The sequence below is a fragment of the Bubalus bubalis genome, chromosome 9 (assembly GCF_019923935.1).
Source record: "Bubalus bubalis isolate 160015118507 breed Murrah chromosome 9, NDDB_SH_1, whole genome shotgun sequence".
NCBI lineage: Eukaryota > Metazoa > Chordata > Mammalia > Artiodactyla > Bovidae > Bubalus > Bubalus bubalis.
Window position 1 is genome coordinate 48,302,530 of NC_059165.1, and position 16,575 is coordinate 48,319,104.

At 47.6% G+C, this 16,575-nt stretch overlaps 1 long non-coding RNA gene across 1 annotated transcript; it reads left to right on the forward strand.

The window, feature by feature from the left end:
- The first annotated feature begins 6,902 nt into the window (after positions 1-6,902).
- On the forward strand, positions 6,903-12,270 carry LOC112586860. Its single transcript, XR_003111330.2, has 2 exons — positions 6,903-7,585; positions 11,968-12,270. It is a non-coding gene; the product is annotated as an uncharacterized LOC112586860 (long non-coding RNA).
- The last annotated feature ends 4,305 nt before the right edge of the window (positions 12,271-16,575 follow it).

Consider the following 16,575-nt stretch of genomic DNA (forward strand, 5'->3'; position numbering starts at 1 on the left):
CAAACCAAGTTTCAGTGAGCCTTAAGATTTATTAGTGTACATTTCTTTAAAATTGTATCATTATTCCTTAAACCTAATCGTTGCACCTACTAAGACTGATTTTCTAAAAACTGTGATTAAAAAAAACATAAAATTCCTATGGGGAGTTCTTGAAAAAGGAAAAACCATCTCTGTTGAAGAAATGTAGGCGTTGTGTGAAAACAAGTGCTGTACCAGTGACCAAGACATGCAAGAGCCCTGTTCATGCAACACTTAGATTCTGGGGGAGAGGGAGATAGAGAACAAGCCCATGAATAAGCACAGGTGAATTTATCTTGTGATAAGGAAGAAAATCCCCCCAGGGTGGATGACAGAGTGACTGGAGATCAGGGGTGGGTTGTTGCTGTTCAGTAGCTCAGTAGTGCGAGACTTTTTCAGCCCCATAGACTGCAGCACACCAGGCTTCCCTGACCTTCACTATTTCCTGGAGTTTGCTCAAACTCATGTCCATTGAGTCAATGATACCACCCATCCATGAGATTAGGTGGTTAGTGAAGGCTTCTCTCAGGAATTCACTGAGCTGAGATCAGACGGCTGGAGGTAGTGTGTCCAGAGTTGTTATGGCAGTTCTTTGGTCATCAGACCCCAGGCTCTTTTTTTCATCTCCATCCCCTTAGCTAATGGCTTCCATTCTTGAGGTAATTTTGTGGTCCAATATAGCTGCTGGTGCTCCGGCCATTATGCCTTCATTCCAGGCAGCAGGAAGAATGAAGGAAGAAAAGGTGAAAAGGTGGACTTCTGCATGCCAAATCTAAATATGACTTCAAATAACAACTCTGTCCTTTGGAGTCCTTTTTCATCCCACCAAGAATGAGTGTCTACCTCATGATAGGACTTCACTACTTTGGGAAGGAGAAGGGATGAACAGGGCCAGCTAAGTCTACTCTACATGCCAGTAGGGATCTGAGGAGAGAGCCCATGTTAAGAGCCTGCTGAGGACATTATACATAAGACATTTGGATTGAGCCACAAGAAGAGCTGCCTCTAGGATGTACGTGGCCTTGGCCAAATCTGCAGTGGGCGGGCAGGGTAGAGCCCCTATCTGTATAATTTGATATTTTAAAAGAGAGATGGACTACCCAGCTGAGTCAGATTCCTGAAAGGATCCTTCTCAAGTGCCATACACCTCATTAGCTAGAAAATGGCACTGGGGGAGAGAATTCTGCAAGGGTTTCCAGCAGGGAAGGGACAGAGTGATGTGCATTTTAAGAGCCATTCTAGTTGCTGTGTGGAAAATGAAAAGTGGTGAGGCTTGAATGGAAAAAACATCAAAGAAGGAGTCATCGACTTGGCTCCTCCTCCTGATGATATTCAAATTAACCATGTGATCTTGAATAAGTCTCTCCTCCTGCCTGGGCCTGAGTTATCTCCTTTCATGAACGGGGTTGAATGTGACGGGCCCTCAGTCTGCTTCTCCTTATAAGGCTGATGTACCAGAGGTGGTTGCCTGTGGACCTGGCAGCTCTCAGGGCACATTCCATGCCCTGGAGAAGCTCTCTGGGAGGCTCCCCCATCCTCTATCTCCTGGACCCCCACAACGTCTCTGAAAGGTGCCTCCCTTCAGGCCTGGGTGCCCAGGTTCTGGGAGGAGGGAGAAGGCCTGGTCACAGCTCCTGATTGTCTCTCAACCGGCCCTGGATCTGTTTGTTCCTGCTCATCTCTCTCCTCCATGTCTGCCTCTTCTCTGCTTCTTCTGGCTCCCTGCCTGCCTCCCACACAGACTTCTGACAGCCCCACACCCAGCCCAAAAGGGCTCCAGGCTCAGTGAGCACAGGAGCAGGTGTGAACCGTTCTTGATCCTGCCTCCACGGCCTCCCATCAAGTCTCACTTGCCCTACCTGTGCTGCTCTTACTGCCAGCCATCTCTCTTTGGTGGTTCCTTTTTCTCTCTCAGTGTCTTTTGGCCTTGCCTTCTGTGTCTATTTTAAAAGCACCAAACAACAGGCAATTATATGTCCATAAAAAATGCACTAGGGAAGTAATAAGTTGGTATAAAGTACCACTCACCTCCGTTTCCGCTCAATCCATCCCCTCTCTTGAAGCTACCACTATTTATGGTTTTGTGCGTATGCATGGCTGACCCTGTGCTCTGCTATTAGCTCTCCTCTCTCTTTCCTTCTCTCTCTCTGACTTTGTGTATGGGTTTGACTGGGTCCCAGTTCCTCTGCCTTGATCTCTTTTTTCTTTTGGCCATGCCACGAGGCTTGCAGGATCTTGGTTTCCCAACCAGGGACTGAACCCGGGTCCTGGCAGAGAAAGCACTGAGTCCTAACCACTGGACCACCAGAGAAGTCTCATCTCTGCCTTTAGCTCTTTCTGCTTCTCTGTGTTGCTTTTTCCTGCTGATCTCTCAGTGCGTCTCTCTCTCTCTCTCCCTTTCTCTCTCTGCCTCTCACTCTTTCCTTATCTGCCTCATTCTATTTTTTGCTTCTCCTGTCAAAACCAGTTTTTTTTTTAAGTTAAAAACTTTCATAAAAATAAAAAATGGGCACATGTCAATGATTTATTTAACCTGTTCATGAGGGAATAGCAGGGTGGTAAAGCTGATTCCAGGAGAGTTCAAAGAGAGATCATGTCTACATGGGCACTGAAGGAAAGCTGGAGAGTCTGCTAGGTCATATACAAAACTGGTTAATGTCCTACAAGGCCTTAAAACTCCAGCCTCTGGGGTTCTTCCTTCAACTGGACAGAAATCTATGGATTAATATGTAACTTCAGAGCCAGGCCCCCTAATCAATAGTAAACAAGCCAAACAACAGTACATCTCCTAGAGAAGGTGGTCCCTGGATGGGTGTGTCAGTCCAGGCTCTAGTCTAACATCAAGAGGACATGCAGTCACCCTCTGGTCTTATTGCTGAGTTTTGGGTCGATTTCTCCACATTTGTTTATCTGTGGGTGACTTTTCCCCTCTCTTCTCACTTCTGCTTCTCTCTTGATCATGGCATGCTCGGTCAATGTCTTTCTCTTCTCTGTCTGAGCCTGTTTCTCTGTCTTTCTTGGACTCTGTCCCTCTGTCTGGATCTCACAAACTCATCTTAATCGCCTTGACCTGGGAGTTAGCCACGTTGTGCCAGCAGCCGCACAGGAGCTGCAGGGAAGGGACAGAGCAGCCATGCCCCTGCCACTCTGTCTGAATTTCTCTTTAGCCTTGGAAGGACATCAGATGGAAATTCTGAGCCCCTGGAGCAGAGGAGCTGAGGGTGTGGGACGTGGCAGGAGAAGGGAGGGCTGGCCAGCTGCTGTGGGCTGGAGCGAGCTCCTGGCTTCAGCTGGCTGGGGCGGGGATGATTTCACACCACAAAAATGTCTGAATCAGGAGAATAATCCAACTTGGGATAAGGCTGGGAAGTGGGCCATTTAGTGGGGGAAGGCAGGGGGTGGAGATCTTGGTGTTGGGACCAGGGGCCAAGATGGGTGGCTGGCTCTGACTACTCATAGCTCTGGGGTGGGGCCCTTACGGTTCTGGGGTTTCAGGAAAGAAATGATTCCTTCTCCCACATTGCAAGTCAAAGGGCAAAGTCTGGCCTCCTGAGAGATAGCAGGGCAGACTCAGAGTTGCCACCCTGGAGAATCACAAGGCTCCCCTAGAAAACCTGAGAATCTGGGGGAGGGAGAGACACAGGAAACAGTAGAGAAAGAGAAGAGGAAACACTGAACTGAAAGTCTTCAAGGCCTTGAATTAAATGACATAGTGCTTTTCAAGAGTTATTTAGCTGCAGAACCTGATTAAAATATCCCAACAACAGCTCTCTTGGTGGGGGGGAAGTGTCTAAGGAGAGAATCTGAGCCCCCTCACCTTGATCCTCATCTCCCACCATTTGGAAATTGTGACCTAACCCGACAGCCTCATTTTACAAATGAGCCAAGTGCCCAGAGAAGGGAGATGACTTGCCTAAGTTATTTATGGAGTGAGGAACTCGGGCCCCTTGATGCCTGGTCCACTACTCTCTTCAAAAAGATGGGAAGGGACTACCTGGTGGTCCAGTGGCAAAGCCTCTGCACTCCCAAAGCAGGGGAATGGGATCCCACATGCTGCAGCCAAGACTTGGTGCAGCCAAAGAAAGAAAGAAAGAAAGAGATGGGAAGAACAGAAAAAGAAAGTCAGTTCAGTCACTCAGTTGTGTCCAACTCTTTGTGACCCCATGAACCGCAGCACACCAGGCCTCCCTGTCCATCACCAACTCCCGGAGTCCACCCAAACCCATGTCCATAGAGTCAGTGATACCATCCAACCATCTCATCCTCTGTCATCCCCTTCCCCCCCTGCCCTCAATCTTTCCCAGCATCAGGGGCTTTTCAAATGAGTCAGCTCTTTGCATCAGGTGGCCAAAGTATTGGAGTTTCAGCTTCAACATCAGTCCTTCCAATGAACACCTAGGACTGATCTCCTTTAGGATGGACTGGTTGGATCTCCTTGCAGTCCAAGGGACTCTCAAGAGTCTTCTCCAACACCATGGTGAAAAAGCATCAATTCTTTGGCGCTCAGCTTTCTTCACAGTCCAACTCTCACATCCATACATGACCACTGGAAAAATCATAGCCAAGAAATGTCTCTGCTTTTTAATATGCTATCCAGGTTGGTCATAACTTTCCTTCCAAGGAGTAAATGTCTTTTCATTTCATGGCTGCAGTTACCATCTGCAGTGATTTTGGAGCCCCCAAAAATAAAGTCAGCCACTGTTTCCACTGTTTCCCCATCTATTTCCCATGAAGTGATGGGATCAGATGCCATGATCTTAGTTTTCCAAATGTTGAGCTTTAAGCCAATTTTTTCACTGTCCTCTTTCACTTTCATCAAGAGGCTGTTTAGTTCTTCTTCACTTTCTGCCATAAGGGTGGTGTCATCTGCATATCTGAGGTTATTGATATTTCTCCTGGCAATCTTGATTCCAGCTTGTGCTTCCTCCAGCCCAGCGTTTCTCATGATGTATTCTGCATATAAATCAAATAAGCAGGGTGACAATATACAGCCTTGACGTACTCCTTTCCCTATTTGGAACCAGTCTGTTGTTTCATGTCCAGTTTTAACTGTTGCTTCTGACCTGCATATAGGTTTCTCAAGAGGCAGGTCAGGTGTTCTGGTATTCCCATCTCTTTCAGAATTTTCCACAGTTTCTTGTGATCCACACAGTCAAAGGCTTTGGCATAGTCAATAAAGCAGAAATAGATAATTCTTCTGGAACTCTCTTGCTTTTTCGATGATCCATCAGATGTTGGCAATTTGATCTCTGGTTCCTCTGCCTTTTCTAAAACCAGCTTGAACATCTGGAAGTTCATGGTTCATGTATTGCTGAAGCCTGGCTTGGAGAATTTTAAGCATTACTTTACTAGCATGTGAGATGAGTGCAATTGTGTGGTAGTTTGAACATTCTTTGGCATTGCCTTTCTTTGGGATTGGAAAGAAAACTGACCTCTTCCAGTCCTGTGGCTTCTGCTGAGTTTTCCAAATTTGTTGGCATATTGAGGGCAGCACTTTCACAGCATCATCTTTCAGGATTTGAAATAGCTCCACTGGAATTCCATCACCTCCACTAGCTTTGTTCATAGTGATGCTTCCTAAGGCCCGCTTGACTTCACATTCCAGGATGTCTGGCTCTAGGTGAGTGATCACACCATCATGATTATCTTGGTCATGAAGATCTTTTTGTATAGTTCTTCTGTGTATTCTTGCCACCTCTTCTTAATATCTTCTGCTTCTGTTAGGTCCATACCATTTCTGTCCTTTATTGAGCCCATCTTTGCATGAAATGTTCCCTTGGTATCTCTAATTTTCTTGAAGTGATCTGTAGTCTTTCCCATTCTATTGTTTTCCTCTATTTCTTTGCATTGATCACTGAGGAAGGCTTTCTTATCTCTCCTTGCTATTCTTTGGAACTCTGCATTCAAATGGGTATATCTTTCTTTTTCTCCTTTGCTTTTCGCTTTCCTTCTTTTCACAGCTATTTGTAAGGCCTCCTCAGACAGCCATTTTGCTTTTTTGCATTTCTTTTTCTTGGGGGTAGTCTTGATTCCTATCTCCTGTGGAATGTCACGAACCTTCATCCATAGTTCATCAGGCACTCTGTCTATCAGATCTAGTCCGTTAAATCTATTTCTCACACCACTGTATAGTCATAAGGGATTTGAAAAAGAAAGGGTTCAGATAAAAAAAAAAGGAAGACGGGAAATGAGAAGATGGAGAAGAGGGAGAGAAAAGCAGAGAGAAGGAAGCACAAGGCTAGGTCTCTCTAAAGTTTTCATAACCAGAAAGTAAGACATTGGTCTTTCTCCCAGAAGGATACAGAAGAGGGACCTTTGAGAAAGGTGAACCAGCCTCAGCTCCCATCAATAAAGCTGCCAGACTGGTGGCTGATAAGAGATACCTCTAGCAGATGGATTTTGTTTGAAGGAGAAAATATTTAAAAAGGGGGTAAGGGATCTGAGAATGGCAACCCACTCCAGTACTCTTGCCTGAGTCGGACACGACTGAGCGACTTCACTTCTATTTTTAATTTCATGCATTGGAGAAGGCAATGGCAACCCACTCCAGTGTTCTTGCCTGGAGAATCCCAGGGATGGGGGAGCCTAGTGGGCTGCCATCTATGGGGTCGCACAGAGTCGGACACGACTGAAGCGACTTAGCAGCAGCAGCAAGGGATCTGAGAGCCTCTGGGTGGGGCATGTTCTCTCCAAGTTGACCAAGCCCCTCCCCCAGCCCCGGCTAGATCAAGCACATTGTCTAGAGGAACTTCTCAAACCTGTCACCTGCCTGCTCCCAAAGATGATGACCCTGTCTCCCTGGTAACGCTGGTTTCTTCTCCAGGGATGTACCAGGCAGGTGGATGGAGCCCCTTCCTCATGGCTGCCTACCTGGGGTGAGGAGACTTCAAGCTTCCAGGGAGTGGGTCTGACATTGTCCGGGGCTCACATTTGGCCCATGGAGCTCTTTCCTTTCCCACGGGGCTGGGTACAGCTTGTGAGTTTGTGATACTCTGTGTCTTGGGACAGATTGCTCTCTCTCTCTCTCTGCTCATTTTTTTCTTCACCGGTAAAGCCAGTGGGCTAAAAATAAACTCGTGCATTTCAATTTTTTTATTAAGTAATGAAATCTTAGGCAATAGCCTGATATGTCAGACAGGTAAAAGTAGTTCTGCTCTAGGTAGCTAATAAGGACCTGCTGTGTAGCACAAGGAACTCTACTCAGTACTCTATAACGGCCTATATGGGAAAAGAATCTAAAAAAAAAAAGGACATATGTTTATATACAACTGATTCACTTTGCTGTACACCTAAAACCAACACAACACTGTAAATCAACTATACTCCAATAATTTTTTTTTTAATGTAGTTCTGCTCTGGTTGAAGGCAGAAATGGACTGGGAATCTGGAGATCTGCCCTTTTGGCTTTCTTTCTGTCTCCTTAAGGCTCCTCTATGAAACTCCCATAGAAGCCTGTGTGAACGTCACTGGTGTGGAAAGTCTCGAAGATTCATTACAAGAAGCTGCTGTCTGAGAACTGAAGCCAGGAGTGGGGAGAGATGACCTACTGGATCAACCCCAGAAGAGAGTGAGTCTGCCAGGCAATGGTGGGGGAAAAGAGACTTGGAGACAGGGGTAAGGGGTTAATTGGTAATTGGTTAATCCAGATCTCCCTTCTGTGTCCCCATCTCCTGAGACCCAGAAAAGAAGGATGGAGGCTCTAGGCTGTCCCCCAGCTCAGATGAGTCATAGCACCAGTTGCCACGTCGCTGGACTGGCGGGGCTGTCATTACCCCTGGGTCCACAGCTGCTAAAACTGAAGAGAGGCTTGGTTTGCCGGCCACGTCAGGGAACATGTAAGATCTGCCACGTTGCCGGACTGGGTTATAGGGCTTTCCCCCTCCTTCAGAAAAGATTTCCAGGCGTGTGGGTTTCAGGAGAAAATTGGTGCCTGCGTGTGAGTGTTCCCTGGACCCAGACCAGCAGCTGGAGTGTTACAGAGCCAGGGATGGGAGGAGGCAGAACTAATCCATCGTCGAGCTCCTCCAACCCCACCCAGGGCTACGGGGAGATAGCTCAGTCTGGAGGGAGCCTGGCACCTTCAGTCATGGATACAGGACCTCAAAGACAGAGTAAAAGTCTATGTACTCTGTACATGAATCTTTTGACATTTAGAGAGAATTTGTCTACATTTCTGGGCTTCCCTGGTGGTTCAAATGGTAATGAATCCACCTGCAATGCAGGCAGATCAAACCTAGGTTTGATCCCTGGGTCGGGAAGATCCCGTGGAGAAGGAAATGGCCACCCAGTCCAGTATTCTTGCCTGGAGAATCCCATGGACAGAGGAGCCTGTCAGACCACGGGGTCACAGAGTTGGACACAACTGAGCAACTTGATGATGATGTGTCTATACCTCTAGCAGGAGGCCTTTCCTCAGCGTGCTTTAATAGAGCACTATGCCAAAGAATTCATGAGCTTGGGTCAAGCCCCGGGTCAAGCCCCGGGTCTACCATTCACTGGCCTCATGACCCACTCATGAACAAGTTACTTCACCTTCCTGGACAAGGACATTGGATCCAACAGACATCCCTCAAAGGCATTTTCATGGAAACAGAGTTCTCTGGGACATATTCAGAAGTTCACTGAAAAGAGGGACACATAAAGGTTTTCCCTGGTACGGGAAATAAGATCCTGAATGCCGAATGGCGCAGCCTAAACAAACAAACAGACTGAAAAAGGGTTTCTTTCCTGCAGAACTTCTCAGAGGCTTTAACATTGTCTTGTGCCTCAGGAATAAACATGAGGAAGGTGGCTGATGCCACACTTCCCAAACTCACTTGAACCCAGGGTCCCCCTTTTTATCTGAGGACTAAGAGTATGTGGACATGCTTTGGGAAATTTTTAATGCTCTAATGATAAGATAGCTCACATTTCTTGATAGTGCAGGATATGAAACAGTGAGCCAAACACACTACATATATAATTTCATTTAATCCTTACAAGATCCTCATAAAGGCAGGGGGCTGGGAAGGGGGTGGATTGTACCATTACATTTGAGTAAACTGAGGTTGGAGCTGAAATACTATGCCCCAAGTTTTATTGTTTGTTTGTTTGTTTTTTTCCCCTTAATTTTTGGCTGTACCTCGCAGTCTGCGGGATCTTAAATTACCTGATCAGGGCTTGAACCTTCACCCCCTGTAGTGGAAATGCAGAGTCTTAACCACTAGACCACCAGGGGAGTCCCTGCCCAGAGTTTTAGAGTTAAGTCACTTGCCACAGGATCCAGGCCCAGAGATCTGACTCCAAAGTTGGGCCTTTCAACTTTGCTCTTGTTAACTCACTCTCTGAAACCTACTCTCTCTTGAATCTAACACTGACTTTGTACTCAGGAGGGTCAGATGTATAATCATACTTATTTAATAAGACAAGAAAATCGAGGTGCAGAGAAAAGATACACCACTCGAGGATAGACTACAGGCAGGGTCCTACTAAAGGCAGAACCTAATTGCAACTCAAACGCTGTTCATTGGTGGGGGGTGGTGGTTTGTGTCAACTTGAGAAAGTGCAGCCAACACATGATGAATGCTTTGCCACCTCAGTGGGGAAGAGGATGCCTCAGTAAGTTCTCCCTTGACCCCAGGTAGAGGCAGCTGGTTAGTAGAAAGAGCCTCAGACCAGTTTGGAGTGGTCATTTCAGCTTCACTGGGCCATCTGGGTGACCATGAGCAGAACATTCTGTCTGCTCAAGCCCTGAATGTGCTGAGTGAATCCTTACTTTTCTACCTGAGGGACTGACTGTGCTGCTCCCTAAGATATGGGAAGAAAAGTCCTTTATGAACTGTAGAGAGCTGAGGGGGAATGTGAATTTGCTGGTGGGAGTGCTGAGAGTACAGTGAGTGCTGACATGAAATTCCACCCTCCTCTCCCTTTGGCCTTGCCCTGGTCATCAGCCACTCTGCCCAGGGGACCAACAACCAGAGAACAATGGGCTCTTTGTGCCCTTCAGCCAATGGGAGGGCCAGCCCAGGGAAAGATACAGTAACAGGAAGACAGGCTGAGTCAGTCTCCCTCTGCCCGGGCTGTCTTAGTTTGGCAGGCTTGACCTTCAGCCAGATGCACAAATGGTGCGTGTCAGAGTTTTGATACATAATCTTAAGTCCAAAGGGATCAGGTGGCCCAGTCCCTGCCTCCAGAGACTTGGAGCTGCCAGAGTTGGCCTCCACTTGGGCCTGGAGACCAGGGCTCTAAGCCTAGCTTTCTATACTGTGACCTTGGGCTGTACCATCCTCCATTTCCCCAGCCATACAAGGAGGAGTAGGCCTGGATAGAGCTGAAGGGCCCTATCAGCTTTAAACTTTGAAAGACTAACAAAGATTCAGCCTGAGCTCAAAGGATGGGTGGGCTTGGGGCAGATAGGGGAAGGGAGGGAGCCTCACATGGCACAGGCAGGGTTGTGATTAGGGAAGCAACAGAGAGCTGGGGTCTGGAGTTAAGCTACTTGTGTAGATTCCTAGCTTTACAACAGTGGGACTTTGAGCAAGCTATTTAATTATCTGAACCTTTCTTTCCTCATCTCTGGAATGGGAACGGTATTTGCACCTCCATGCATGCATGTTAAGTCACTTCAGTCGTTTCTGACTCTTTGCAAGCCCATGGACTATAGTCTGCTAGGATCCTCAGTCCATGAGATTCTCCAGGTTAAGAATACTGGAGTGGGTTGTCTTTTCCTCCTCCAGGGGATCTTCCCAACCCAGGGACTGAACCCGAGTCTTCTGCATCTTCTACATTGGCAGGTGGGTTCTTTACCACTAATGCCACCTGGGAAGCAATTGTACCTCCCTATGGTAGACAAAATAATGCCCACCCCCCTCCAAAAAGCCCATGTTCTTATTCCTGTAACTATAAATATGGCCAAAGGGACCAACTTTGCAGGTGAAGTTAGGCCTTGGAGATGGGAAGATTATCCTAGATTATCTGGGTGGGCTCAATGTAATCACAAGAGTCTCTATAAGAGGGAAGTGAGAGGGTCAAAGTCAGTAAAAGGAGATGCAACACAGGAAACAGAGGTTGGAAAGATGTGCTTGGAGGATGGAGAACAGGCCATAGGCCAAGCAAGGCAGCTGGCCTCTAGAAGCTGAAAAAGGCAAGGACACAGATTCTCCCCTCAGGCCTTCAGAAGGAACACAGCCCTGCCAAGACCTTGGTTTTAGGACCTCTGATCTCCAGAAATGTAAAGTCATAAATGTGTGTTTTAAGTCACCAAGTTTGGGATAATTTATTATAGCAATAATGGAAAACTAATATCCTAGCTAAATGTGTATATTAAGGGAAGTTTAAAAGAGATAATGAACATAAGTGTTTTGCCCAGTGTCTGCTGAGAAAGATTGGAAATTGTCATCTCTCTTTCTAGTTTACTCATAATTGTTCCAAGGGGACCTGGTCTCCCCGAGGCCCTAAAGTTCCCACATTCAAAACTTTTTTTTGTTATGTTTTTGCTCGCAAGGCCCACTCAGGATTTATGGCCTTGGAGCTCTGAACCACTGAGACGCTGACACTTTTTCTGATGTGAGGCCTGAGGGGACGTTTCTTGGCACCGCTTCTATTTACTTAACTTTCTGCTTGGTTGCCTTCCTTCTTGCTAGAAGTCAAATTGACAGTCGCCCCGTCTGTTTCCAGAGCTTGGACCTCTCGCTTCCTCTCTACGTAGTTCTGCTCGTACGTGGTAACGCTGGTGGCCCACCCGGCGCCAGTTCAGCTCCCAGAGATGGTCCATCATGTGGTCCAGGCGACAGAAGCTCTGGAGTTATGAGCAGAAGGGTGAGCAGGCTCTCAGTGAGCCTGAGATTCGGTCTCTGAGCCAGGCTCAGGAGACCTGGTCTCGAGTCCCATCTCCACTGAGGGACTGGGGCCTCAGTTTCTCTATATCTACAACCTAGGTTCTAATTCCCTATTTCCCCAATTCCTTCACAGGATGGCTCTGTCATTCACTGAGAAAGGAGATAAAGAACAGGGATGAAGCAGAGGAAGAAGAAGGAGAGGAGGATGAGGAAGGCCATGAGGAGAAGGGAAATCTCTGATCTATAATTTTAGCCACATTTTCAGTCACTTGAAGAAGTCAGGGTCTTGGCACTTATTCTCCCCTTGCCTGGAACACTCCTTCCCCAGCCCTTCTCACTGACTCATCATTCATTTTTTCCCCAAAATTGACCTCCTCCAAAGGCCTACCCTGACCACCCTATCAGTAAATAATTCTCCCATTACCTTCTCAAGTCATCCTGTTTAGTTCATTCATAGGACTGATCACAACCTGAAAGTTTATTTATCACCTGCCTCTAGCTGTTAGAATGTAAAAGGCATGAAGACAGCCTTTGCCCTACTTATGGATACAGCCTCTGTGGAGTGGAATCCATGAATGAGTGATGGAGGCAGCTGACGTTCTGGGAGGTATGGGAGCCTGGACACCATGCACTTGTGGGCACTGTCCTAGTTCTAAAGCTGTGCTGGGTGCTATGTCAAGAAGGGAAGGATCAAGGGAGCAGGGGTGGTACCTAAAGGAGCACAGTGGGTGAGAAGCTGGACAGGGTGATGGGCAGCTGGTAGGGACCCCAAGGGGCTGACTTCTCATTCTGCAAGGTGAAAAGCTGATCCAATCTGATGTGGGGCCAGCAACACACCCGACTAGGGAGATGGGCACCCAATGGCGGTGCAGTCCAGAGCCCACAGATGGCAGAGATGGAGGGGAACTTAGGAGAAGTGGAGTGTAGTAGGTTAAGCACTTGGGCTCTGGTGTCCCTTATACCTGGATTTGAATCTCTGATTCAATCATGTACTTGGTGCATGAGCTTGGGCAAATTATGGATCTGAAATTTCACTTTCCACATCTCTAAAATGGGGATAATAGTTCCTATCTCATAAAGGTTAGGTCAGAAAATATGCACCAAGCACTTAGCTCAGTGCTTGGCACATAGAAGGTATTTAACAAATATTGGCTCTTATGACTACTATGGGGCTTCCCTGGTGGTTCAGACTGTAAAGAATCTGCCTGCAATGCAGGAGACCTGGGTTTAATCCCTGGGTTGGGAAGATTCCCTGGAGAAGAGAATGGCTACCCACTCCAGTATTCTTGCCTGGAGAACCCCATGGACAGAGGAGCCTGGTGGGCTACAGCCCACAGGGTGGCAAAGAGTTGGACACAGCTGAAGCAGCTGAGCACACACAGGACTACTATCATGCTGTCCAGTATACTAACCAAGGAAAAGGCATAGCTCAGACAGGAGCAGGGATGAGCCTGTGTCACTCAGCGACACAGTGTCAGAGCAGGGCCTGGCACCCAGGACCAGCACCCCTGGCCCAAGCGCACTTCTCTCTCTTCCCTTGGTGGTGGCCAGAGGACCAGCCTTAGTCCTAATGGTCTCCCTTCCTAGGTCCAAGCCATCTTGCTTCAGAGGCTCCTGTCCCCCCAGGGTGCTAGGGAGGACCTAGACAGAAAACCTCCTAAGTTTTCCTCTGAGGAATCCAGGCTCAGGGTCCCCCCACAGAGAGCCCCCAGATGGGATCTTTGTCCCAGAGCTTTGGCCTAGCCCCAGTCAGCTTTCTAGCTCCTGAGCTGAAGGCCTCGTGAGAACTCCAGCCAAACACTGGGAATGGTTCCATCAGCTCACTTTCATCAGAATCATTATCTTAGTTTATGAAGAAAAACACAACGTTTAAGTTAATTTTAGTCTCCATGATCCCTGGGAGCTATAGCAACCAATCCTATAAAAGCACACATCTGTCCACAGTGCAAACAGATATCTGAGGAATCTGCCAGCACCCTGTACTAAACACCTGAGGCAGAGCTCTTGATCTGTGCAACTGGGAGAGGTCTTGGTGGTCAGCTTGTGCAGAAATACTTTCATGGATTTCTGACTCGTCCCTTTCAAAACCTGAAGGAAGCCATGGGCCTTCTCTAATGAAAAATGCACAGACACCCAGACTTTCTCAGGTTCAAGAATCTCCCCCTTCCCTTTTTTTTAACTTTGCATTTTATAATGGAGTACAGTTGATAACAATGTTGTGTCAGTTTCGGGTATACAGCAAAGTGATTCAGTTATACATGTAAGTGTATCTATTCTTTTTCAAATTCTTTTCCCATTTAGGTTGTTACAGAATATTGAGGAACATTCCCTGTGTTATACAGTAGGTCCTTGTTAGCTATCTGTTTTATATATAGTAGTGTGTCTATGGGAGAAGGTGATGGCACCGCACTCCAGCACTCTTGCCTGGAAAATCCCATGGACGGAGGAGCCCGGTGGGCTGCAGTCCATGGGGTCGCTGAGTCAGACACGACTGAGCGACTTCACTTTCACTTTTCACTTTCATGCACTGGAGAAGGCAATGGCAACCCACTCCAGTGTTCTTGCCTGGAAAATCCCAGGGACGGGGGAGCCTGGTGGGCTGCCATCTGTGGGGTCGCACAGAGTCGGACACGACTGAAGCGACTTAGCAGCAGCAGCAGCCGCAGTGTGTCTATGTCAATTGCAATCTCCCAATTTATGCCCCCCCAACCCTTCCCCACTGCTAACCATAAATTTGTTCTTTAAGTCTCTGAGTCTGTTTTGGTTTTGTATGTAAGGTCATTTGTATCATTCTTTTTAGATTTGCATATAAGCAATATCATATGCTATTTGTCTTTTTCTCCCTGACTTTACTGCACCTGAAGACCAGTGAAGACCAGCACTGGGCACTATTGCAGGCTGGAACCCTAGTAAAAGACAGCTTCCACTCTGACTGAGAACCAGCTTTGTGCTGGCCACTGCTCTAGACTTGGAGCATTGCAGCAGATAAGACACGTGAAGTGCCTGTTCTCAGGCAGTGTCTGTCCAGCACAGGTGACAAACCACTCCTGACCATGACAAGTGCCAGGAAGGAAGCAAAGCAGGGCAAGGTGCTGAACTAAGCCTGTGAGAGCCTCTCTTAGGAGCTGACATTAGGACAGAGATCTGAAGGGCAAAAAAACTCCAGGCACAAGAAAATCAGATGGGAGAAATTTCCCAACAGAGGTGAGAGCAAGTGCAAAGCCCCTGGGGTGGCAATAATGTTTCAGTCGTTGAGGAACTGAAAGGAAGCCATTGAGGATAGAGTAGAGTGAAAAAAGGAGGAGAGTGACAGGAGGAGAGGATGGCAGAGAAGGCAGAGCCCATATCGTGCAGAAGTTCATGAGAATGTTCTCTGCCTTCTCCCTTTTCATTTTATTCAAACCCAGTTCATGCTTTGAGAGCTAACTGTTGCAGGAAGCCTTCTCTGCCTGCTCCAACTTAGAAACCCTGCCACTCTAACCCCCCGGGGATAAACCTCAGAGTCTGAACCACTCATGTGAGTGGGTGAATGCATAAGGCTTGGATCTCAGCAAGATCCAAACACCTTGACGACAAGGACCAGATATTAGTTCTTACACTTCTCCAGATGTGAGCTGTGCACTCATAAATATTCATACACTCACTGATATTCTCATAAATATTCAACTAAGACCTGTCATACCAAGAGTTCATCCACATCAAAGTGAACCAGGTTGGGACTTCCTGGTAGTCTAGAGGCTAATCTACTTGCTAATGCAGGGGACACAGGTTTAATCCCTCATCTGGGAAGGTCCTACATGCCGTGGAGCGGCTAAACCCGTGTGCCACAACTACTGAGCCCATGCACCTTGGATCCTGTGCTCCTCAGCTAGAGAAGCCACCACGATGAGAAGCAAAAGCACCACAATGATGAGTATGCCTCATTCATCGCCAGCCAGAGAAAGTCCACCTGCAGCAACAAAGACCCAGGGCAGCCAAAAATAAATACCTTATTTAAAAAAGAAGTGACCCGGACTGAATGTAGAATCCGCCTGCCTACCCCACTTCTAGACAGGTGATCTTGGGCAAGTAACAGCCTCTTAGCGCCTCTGTTTCCTGATTAGTAAAATCAGCATAGTAACAGTATCTATGTCAAGGGTTTGCCGAGAAAATTCCAAGTCCCAAGTAAACCTTGGTCAGTTATCTCTGTGATCGTAATATGTATCAGCAATCACCTTATCTATTCTATACTGATGACACAGATTTCCCCAGCTAGATGGCCAACCCCTTCTGTGTCTATCGGTGGCACAGCTAAGAGTTTGAGTGGTTATTTTTAGACAGTATCCCGAGCCATCAGTGATGACGCCATCAATGGCAGCTTCTTTAGTCTGTACAGAGGCAAGTCCCGGCCTTGCCTTTGCCACAGATACAACCCCCTCGCAGGGCTCTGCCCTCCTCAGCACTGCATGATGCCAGGGAGCTCTTGTAAAGATCATCGGTCAGATACTCCTGACACCTGGGCCTCGATATTCCCCTTGGGAACCCTGGGTGGGTGATCCCTTGCCCCCTCTAGGCCTCAGTTCCCCTCTGAATGAGGAGGGGACTGTTCTAGGTGATTCCCCCGGCCTTTCCAGTCCCAGCGCTCTGCTCGGTCAGTCTGTCTCGGCAAGAGCTCCAGAACCCATGTGGCGGGCGGGGTTGGGAGGCGGGTCAGGACAGCCCACCGCGAGGAGAGGAGGAAAGACTTGGAAGACAGAAACAG